This window comes from Bombina bombina, chromosome 6, assembly GCF_027579735.1.
Source record: "Bombina bombina isolate aBomBom1 chromosome 6, aBomBom1.pri, whole genome shotgun sequence".
In the NCBI taxonomy this organism is placed as follows: domain Eukaryota; kingdom Metazoa; phylum Chordata; class Amphibia; order Anura; family Bombinatoridae; genus Bombina; species Bombina bombina.
The window spans coordinates 553867427-553877489 of record NC_069504.1 but is presented as its reverse complement, the minus strand read 5'-3'; the positions used below and the strand labels follow the sequence as shown (position 1 = coordinate 553877489).

The 10063-nt window shown below is 37.6% G+C and overlaps 1 long non-coding RNA gene across 1 annotated transcript; it reads right to left on the bottom strand.

Moving 5' to 3' along the window:
• Positions 1–5365: 5365 nt before the first annotated feature.
• On the bottom strand, positions 5366–5601 carry LOC128665168 (uncharacterized). Its single transcript, XR_008403013.1, has 2 exons — positions 5559–5601; positions 5366–5478 (listed from the first exon to the last, which is right to left on the bottom strand). It is a non-coding gene; the product is annotated as an uncharacterized LOC128665168 (long non-coding RNA).
• Between the last annotated feature and the right edge of the window lie 4462 nt (positions 5602–10063).

Genomic DNA, 10063 nt, shown 5'->3' with positions numbered 1-10063 from the left:
TTGTAACTTAGGTTAGGATTTATTTTACAGGTAATTTTGTACTTATTTTAACTAGGTAGCTATTAAATAGTTATTAACTATTTAATAGCTATTGTACCTAGTTAAAAGAAATACAAAGTTGCCTGTAAAATAAATATAAATCCTAAAATAGCTACAATATAATTATTAGTTATATTGTAGCTATCTGTCAGGAATTAATTCTGCTTTTCCTACAAGGCAGAAAAAGAACAACAAAGTAACAACTTTGAACCACAACTGCAGCCTTAAGAATTAATATGAATGTAGTTAGACAGTTATCTGATACAAATATGAAACAACGGCGCAGCTTTTGTTTAATATGTATGAACAGGGCCGGATTTACATCTCAGGTGCCTGTAGGCACAAAAACCTGAAGCGCCCCCCCCACCCCCCCACCCCCCCTAGAAAAAAGTGGAAAAAATGAGGACTTTTTTTTATTATTATTTAGGACAACTAAAAATAAATATTAGATGTAAAATTACATTTTCCCTTTTATGGAGATACACAAATACACACACCAATTGCAATATTTGTTGTAATGGAAGCTACACCAAAAATCAATATTCACTTGACTCAAATGGCCATACAATTTCTATTATGTATAACAAAAACAAATCATGTTAAACTTTTAATGCAAAATATTCTAAAGAAAACCCTATTTAAAGGGACATCAAATGTGACAGTTTGCTGGGCATTTTATTATTGCACTAGTGCTTGCAGAGAAGTGTGTTAGCCTCTTGCAAAAGAGTTAAACACATAGTCAATGTCAGTTCTGAGACAGCAATACACATCTGTGCAGACCCAGATGGGCTCATAGGACATGTTTATTGACAAGCCATTAGTGTATTGCTTTTCTGGAGATGACTTTGACTATGTGCTTAACATTTTGTTGGAGTCAAACACAGTTTTGTGTAAACAATAGCAATATTAAAACTAGCAGCATGCAAGCTCATCACCATCAACAACCTGTGCAGCCAGTGGAAGAAAATATAAAATGTAGGGAAAAAAATCTTGTAAACTCTGATATTTTTGGTACAAACACACACAGATGTTACATTTATTTTGTTCTGAAATATAAATATCATATGATGTTGCTCTCAAAGGAAAACATGGAATGTTGTAGATTATATGTAATCCAGGGGTCAACAAATGTGTTTAAAATTAGAATTTAGAAATTCAATGGGAGGGGTTTAGTTTTAATCTTTGCCCCTCTCTCCTTCATGGCTCCCTCAACTGCTGTAACATATTCCCAATGAAACACTCGACTTTGTAGGCACCTGGCAGCACAATTCTTACTAAAATAAATGCCCTCATAAAAAAAAAAAAAAAAAAAAAAAAATTTTTTTTTTTTTTTTTTTTTTTTTTATTATTGACAGGCAGGCGCCCCTCACTGCAAGGCGCCTGTAGGCACATGCCTACTGTGCCTAATGGGAAATCCGGCCCTGTGTATGAAGATATCTGTCTGGCAATTAATATTGGTTTGAATCTGAATACTGCAACTAAGCAAACAAAAGAGGAAATGCAAAGTGCAATTCAATAAACCATAAGCAATAATAAAGTTGTGATAGTGAAAGATGTAGAAGCTATTTTGACAAGACAGCACTTTAACAGGGAAGGAAATAGTATCAGTGTTGTAAACTGTCTAATGTTAGTGTAAAGAGAAAACTTCAGTAGTAAGATTTAAGCAATTGAATGAGTCACAGAATCTATAAGTCTCTGTGAAAAGTATTCCTAATTTAGTTATAAGTTGCAAGGAGGCTTTTAGAAACAGCTGTGTAACAATTGAACAGATTTGATACATTCAGGATTGCAGTGAAAGGTAGGTAAGATATTAAGTTGAAATCTTACCAAGTAGGATGAAGGTGTAAGTCCGTTTTAGTTAACTACTTCTGTTGATAACAGAGAGGCCGGTACCGGTAACAATCTGTAAGGAGAGTTGAGAGTAGCTAGGAGTGTTCCGGTGGCGTGTGACGTCACAGCCGGCTCCGTTGAGCAGAGATCCTGTGTCAGTTGCAACAGCTGCTGAGGAGTGTGAATCCTTAGGAGATTGATTGCGGTAGGAGACAGAATTCTAAGCACTAAGCAATAGGTTGGTTGATGTTTTATACGTTGTATGTGAGAGGGAGTTTCCAGAAGGTGCAAGGACATAATCAGTAAAGGACGGTCAGAGAGTGAAGTAATTATGAATTCATGACAGAACCCCCACCCCAAAGATCTTCTCCGGGGATCAGGGCGAGGACGGTCCGGATGACGGCGGTGAAACTGAGCCAAGAGGCGAGGAGCAGAGAGGTTGGAAGACGGCTCCCAAGAGTCTTCTGAATCCGGATAACCCTTCCAATGAACCAAATACTGAACGCCAGTTCCCACCGTACGGGAGTCCAAAATTTTCTGTACCTCATATTCAGATTGAGGTATCGGAATAGAAGGTAGGTGCAGGTCACTGACAGTATGGTCACGTAGAGTCCGGTAGGGTTTGAGGAGACTTATGTGGAAAGTAGGGTGAGTCTTCATAGAAGCTGGCAAGTCAAGGGTGACAGCATTGGAATTCACGATCCGGAGGATGGGAAAAGGCCCAATAAAAGTCGAGGATAACTTCTTAGTTGGGAAGGGCAACCGTAGATTACGCGTAGACAACCATACATAATCCCCTATCTGATATTTAGGAGACGGATTCCTCTTTCTATCGAAATACTTTTTGTAGCGATCTTTAGCCAATTTTAGGTGCTGTTCAGTTACAGAAAAAGAATCGGAGATGGTGTTTATTACCTCATTAACTACAGGACAAGAATTGGCAGTAGAAGTATCCCAATGGAAGGAGGGATGAAATCCATAGTTAATGAAAAAAGGAGTTGATTTTGTAGAGGTGTGGTAGGAGTTATTGAATGCAAACTCGGCAAAGGGTAATAAGTCCACCCAATTATCTTGCCTAGTAGTTACGAAACATCTAAGATATTGTTCAATCCACTGGTTCGTTCTTTCGGTTTGGCCATTAGTTTGAGGATGAAAGGAAGTACTCAACCTCCTTGAGATACCTAATGCTTGACATAACTGTTTCCAAAATTTGGAAGTGAACTGAGTTCCTCTATCAGAAGTTATAGATTGGGGTATGCCATGTAATTTGAAGACGTGATTTATTAGTAAGTTTACGGTTTCTGCTGAAGTGGGTAATTTATGAAACGAAATGAAATGAGCCATTTTGCTGAAAAGATCAACCACTACTAGAATAGTGTTTTTTCTATTGGAGAGTGGTAGATCGACTATGAAATCCAGAGCTATATCGGTCCATGGACGGGTTGGAGTCGGTAGGGGAATAAGTTTCCCAGTAGGAGAGGTTTTAGGCGTCTTTGATATAGTACAAGTTTTGCAGGTCTTTACAAATTCTGAGACATCTTGTGATAGTGTAGGCCACCAAAAGTATCTTTTTACTAATTCATGTGTTTTAGTGATACCCGGATGTCCTACCAGAGCTGAATCATGAAGAGAACTTAACACAGTTTGACGGAGAGTAGGAGGTACATAGATTTGTTCTTGATGATACATCAACCCATCAGAATGTAGGGAAAGCTCAGCACTGGGTTTGAAGTCATCTAGATTTTGTTCTTTTATAAAATCGTGGGTTTGATCTATTGTCAGCGCTAAAATTTTCTCAGCGGGTATCAGAGAATTGTCTTCTGGGGTTGTAAATGGATTTTCAAGGTGTCTAGAAAGAGCGTCAGCCTTTTTATTCTTTTGTGCAGGTCTATATGTAATGAGAAAGTTGAATCTGGATAAAAATAAATTCCAGCGTACTTGCCGGGCACTAAGGGTTCTGTTGGTTTTTAGGTATTCTAGATTTTTGTGATCAGTATATATCAATACCGGAATCTTTGTACCCTCGAGTAAATGCCTCCAATGTTCCAAGGAGGCCTTGATTGCCAATAATTCTTTGTCACCTATGGGATAGTTTATCTCAGGGGAACTAAGAATTCTGGAGTAGAAGGCGACAGGATGTAGAGGATCCATAGGCGTTAACCTCTGGGAAAGAATTGCACCAAGTGCATAATTAGAAGCGTCCACCTCCAACACATATTGTAAGTCAGGATTTGGATATCGCAAGATGGGAGCTGTTGTGAATGCTGTTTTTAGGTAGTCAAAAACTTGTTGTGTACTATTATCCCAGGAGAAACGTCCAACATTTTTAGTGAGATTAGTAAGAGGTCTAGTCAATTGTGCAAAATTCTTTATGAATTTCCTATAGAAATTAGCAAAGCCCATGAACCTTTGTACATCTCTCTTTGTTTTAGGATTTGGCCAGTCCAAAATGGCAGTGACCTTGTTGTTTTCCATTTGGATACCCTCTGGGGAGATTTCATAACCAAGAAATTTAATATGTTGAGTGTGGAAGATGCATTTCTCTAGCTTAACATACAAAGAATTATCCCTAAGTCTAGATAGAATGATCTTGACATGTTTTATATGTTCTTCGATAGTGGAGGAATATATGAGAATGTCATCTAAGTATATGATCACGAACAGATCTAACAAATCCTTGAAGATATCGTTTATGAAATACTGGAAAGTAGCGGGAGCATTACAAAGTCCAAATGGCATAACAGTGTATTCATATAGGCCATATCTTGTTCGAAAAGCAGTCAACCATTCATGTCCTGACTTTATCCGTACCAAATTATATGCACCTCTAAGATCTAATTTAGTGTAATAAGTTGCGCTTCTTAATCTATCTATGAGTTGGGGAATTAAAGGTAATGGATACCTATTCTTTATGGTACGCTTGTTTAATTCCCTATAGTCAATTATGGGCCTAAGAGATTGGTCTTTATTGGTCACAAAGAATATCCCAGCCCCTGCAGGAGAAGTGGATGGACGTATAAATCCTTTCTGTAGGTTTTCTTTTAGATAAGCTTTAAGGTGTATTAATTCGGGTTCTGAGAGAGGGAATATATGTCCATAGGGAATATCTACTCCTGGCAGTAGATCTATCGGACAATCATAAACCCTGTGAGGGGGTAACGTCTCAGATTCTTTTTTGTCAAAGACATCTGAGTAGGACCAATATTCTTTTGGTACAGTATCAGGGTGTATTAATAGTAAATTTTCATGGAATAAACAGGTATCTATACAGTACTGAGATTTAAATTGTACTGTTGATGAGGACCAAGTAATATCAGGATCATGTTTCTTTAGCCATTGAATACCTAAAATAACAGGGAACTGTGGTGATGGAATGACATCAAAAGAGACAAATTCAGAATGATGTGTCTGTGTAGTGACTCGTAAGGGTATAGTGTGATGATGTATGGGACCTGAGCTTATTTCTTTACCATCTACAAAACGGAGGACACTGGGATTTAACTTTTTAACAAGTGGTATTTTATTTGTTAGCACAAAGTGTTGGTCAATGTAATTGTGAGTAGCCCCAGAGTCAAGGATTGCTTGCGATTCTATTCGGTGGTGTTCCCACTGTAACAGAATTGGAAGGGAACAATGATTAGTAAGCGTTTGTTTGGCTGATAAACAAGTTTGTAATATTGGTAGCTTACCATTCCTGCGCAGAAGTTGGTTACAATCTCTGACGGAGTGGTCCAAACCCCCGCAGTACATGCAGAGATCGTTAGCTCTACGTCTCAACTTTTCTTGAGGGGTTAATGGACCTCTGATAAATCCGAGCTCCATGGGGGTAGTAGTGGTCTTAGTCAGTGCTTTGTTTTGAGTGGGTGATGTACTAAGATGAGAGGCTTTCATGAGGGTGTCTGAGTGTTGTTTTTCAGAGCGTCTTTCTCTCAAACGTCTGTCTAAAGTAATGCTTAAATCAATTAGTTGGTCTAGAGTGTCAGGTAGGGGTTGTCTGGCAAGCTCATCTTTTAGGGGATCTGAGAGCCCTAGGCGAAATTGATTTCGCAAAGAGAGATCATTCCACATGGTGTCAGATGACCATTTTTTAAAATCAGTTATATATTCTTCAACTGGTCTCTTAAGTTGGCGGAGTGAGCGCATAGCAGTTTCCGCTGATAATTGTTTGTAGGGGTCGTCATAAAGTTGACCCATGGCTTTGAAAAATTGGTCAAGGGAGTGTAAGATTGGGTCATTAGTTTCAAAAAACAGATTTGCCCAAATACGGGGTTCACCCTTTAAGTAGGAGATGGTAGTAAGAACCTTCAGATTGTCAGTGGCATAAGTTTTTGGTTTTAGTTGAAAGTAAAGATAACAAGAATTCTTAAATTCTCTAAATTCATGCCTAAGGCCAGAGAAATGTGGAGGGGGGGATGGTTGGGGTTCATGAGTACTAAATGTTAATCGTAAGTTATCAGTCTTTTCGTCAATGTATTTTTTTAGACTAGTATTTTCTAACTGTAAGGCAGTCATGCCCTTAGTTAGATTATCTACAGTCTGAGTCAGGGCTTCCACATGAGATAATAATGCTGCTGGGTCCATTTTTGGGGCTTAGAATTAATGTCAGGAATTAATTCTGCTTTTCCTACAAGGCAGAAAAAGAACAACAAAGTAACAACTTTGAACCACAACTGCAGCCTTAAGAATTAATATGAATGTAGTTAGACAGTTATCTGATACAAATATGAAACAACGGCGCAGCTTTTGTTTAATATGTATGAAGATATCTGTCTGGCTATTAATATTGGTTTGAATCTGAATACTGCAACTAAGCAAACAAAAGAGGAAATGCAAAGTGCAATTCAATAAACCATAAGCAATAATAAAGTTGTGATAGTGAAAGATGTAGAAGCTATTTTGACAAGACAGCACTTTAACAGGGAAGGAAATAGTATCAGTGTTGTAAACTGTCTAATGTTAGTGTAAAGAGAAAACTTCAGTAGTAAGATTTAAGCAATTGAATGAGTCACAGAATCTATAAGTCTCTGTGAAAAGTATTCCTAATTTAGTTATAAGTTGCAAGGAGGCTTTTAGAAACAGCTGTGTAACAATTGAACAGATTTGATACATTCAGGATTGCAGTGAAAGGTAGGTAAGATATTAAGTTGAAATCTTACCAAGTAGGATGAAGGTGTAAGTCCGTTTTAGTTAACTACTTCTGTTGATAACAGAGAGGCCGGTACCGGTAACAATCTGTAAGGAGAGTTGAGAGTAGCTAGGAGTGTTCCGGTGGCGTGTGACGTCACAGCCGGCTCCGTTGAGCAGAGATCCTGTGTCAGTTGCAACAGCTGCTGAGGAGTGTGAATCCTTAGGAGATTGATTGCGGTAGGAGACAGAATTCTAAGCACTAAGCAATAGGTTGGTTGATGTTTTATACGTTGTATGTGAGAGGGAGTTTCCAGAAGGTGCAAGGACATAATCAGTAAAGGACGGTCAGAGAGTGAAGTAATTATGAATTCATGACACTATCAAATAGCAAATGAAATTAAATTACACTTTATTAACAATTATGCTTGAAAACAGACGTTACCAATAGGGGGTATTAATAAGGGTAGTAAATCCAGGGTTAAGCAACCTCTGAACTAAATGTGAATAATCCTTACAGTAACCAAAATTCCCCCCATTAGTAATTGGACAAGTAAAAATAGGGCGGTATAGAAGGCTAATGAAGAATGGGATAGGTCACTTCCATAATTCAAATAGTTAGTAGCCTTAGTTCTATAACACCCAAGATTTAAAAATTAGGGCTAGTGGACAAGGTGTAGCGTGTCTGGTCAAACAATCACACAGGATAGGGTAGTTAGCAGGATGGTAGTCTCATACACACAGGAGGTTTCATTCATACAGGCATACACATATATGTGCTAGCTATGCGCTCAAAGGCATCCTCCTACCTGCGCACTGCTCTGATTTAACAGAGTCAGCCGATTGCTAGCTGGAATCCCTATCAGATAGAGCTAACTCACATACAGTATTGGTATTCAGAGACCTTAGCAACTGTTCAGTGGAGGTGTTGTGCTGGATATAAACTGTCAGCTTATAATTCACTAGGTTAGATACAAGTAATTACATTTAATCAAAGTCAAAGTCAAGAGTTACTTTGTAACTTAACATATAGCGTAATAGCGTATTGTGCTTTCAAAAATGACAAACTTGTTAACCTGGCATTAAAGCGTAAAGGCAATTGTGCTCATAAACGACAGTATAACAGCATTACCCCCCTATGGTCACAGATATAGTGCTAAGTATTAGGCAGTATTAAGTTCAGAAACCACTAGTAATCATTTAGAATATGTGAGCATTGCGGCCAGTTCGGTTAAACCACGCTTGTTACAACACAGGCCACGCCCACCGATGCGTTTCCGTCACTGAACGTGACTTCGTCAGGGCATAGGACCAGCCCAGCATTAGATGCGGTAAGTTATAGTGATCCATCGTCATGGCAACGTATGTAAATCATTACACAGTAAACACGGAGGTGTAAACTCCGCTATGGCCTCATTTAATTACACAACTTAAACACAATATACTGAATATGCATTAAGCCTTTAAAAGATTGATCAATAACAAAGCTGTTAGAACAAAAAGGAGCATAATGAATGTGAATTTGACATTCCATTTAGAATAGAGCACTCATGTACCAAGATGTATTATGTATTAGATTCGTTGGGGAATAATTAAATTCCCTTAATATCTAAAGGTATTAGAGAGGGGTATGTATTAATTACAAAGCATATCAATAGACATTACAGAAATTTCCTGGGTAGAATATGCTAGTAATTATTATGTTAATTTAGACGATGGAAATGATATATTCATAGAATTACTTTGTGTGGATCAGTTATATTTGCCCATAAAGGTCCACCTAAAATATCATACAGAGTTTGTTATTGACACATTGATAGAGTAAATACTTATTAGGGAAACAGATTTTCCTCATTGTTATACACAATGCTGTATTAGTTAGTATGAACTGATCGTAGTGTTGTAAAAATTATTAGTTCAGAGGGTATCAACTCAGTTATATGCTGTTTCAAAATTATACAATGATGCATACTTTTAAATTATTTCATATTGAGAAAAAGGATACCCGCAGTTATTAGCTAGGTTTATTCGTGACCCCATGTATATTTTTCAATGGTCAAACAGAGATGGTTTGTAATTAATATTCATGAATCCAAGATGAGATGTATATCATGAACCATAGTCTATAGGAAGCATTTATATGATATTGCTTCATTTAGTCCCCTAGGTGAGGTGGATTTTAATTCATGAATCCATCTACATTCTTTCTGTAATAACATTTTGGTAATATCGCCCCTCCTCCCTTTTAATTTTACTTGTTCAATTGCACAGAAATAAATTTCATATTTATGTCCCTGATGTTCATTATTCATGTGTTGTGCTACTGGGACATTTCTATTCCATTTGATGTCACCTATATGTTCTAGCACTCTGGTTCGTAGCTCTCTTGAGGTCTCACCCACATAGATTTTTGGGCATTTGCACATAGCGATATATATAACTTGCTTAGATCTACAGTTTAGAAAATCTTTAATTTCATACTGTTTTTCTGTGTCGGGGTGTGTGAAGGTTTTTGTGGGGGTCATGTTCTTACAGGCTTGGCATCTTCCACATTTATAGAAGCCTTTGGTTTCTCTCAACCAAGTTCTTGGTAAGTCTTTTGAATAATGACTCTCCATAAGTATGTCTTTAAGGTTTTTTGACCTTCTATAAGTAATATTTGGTTTTTCAGAAATTACTTCCTTGAGGTCTTCGTCTTCTTGAATAACATGCCAATGTCTTTGGATGATATTCTTTATGCAGACATTTTTGTCATCATATGTTCCAATGATTCTTATGGGCTGTTGTTCATTTATTGGTTGTACATTAACTTGCTTACTGGTTTCCAGTAGTGTATTTCTATCCAGTAGTTTAGCTCTTTGGTAGGCCTTTTTAAGGCATCTGCCTGGGTACCCTCTTTCTTTAAACCTTCTTTGTAATTCCCTCGCTTCAGTCTCAAAATCAAGTTCTGTGCTGCAATTTCGTCTGGCTCTTAGATATTGGCCAAACGGAATGCCCATTTTCAATTTCTTTGGGTGAAAGCTCTCCCATTTGAGGAGACTGTTAGTAGCTGTCTCTTTTCTATACAATT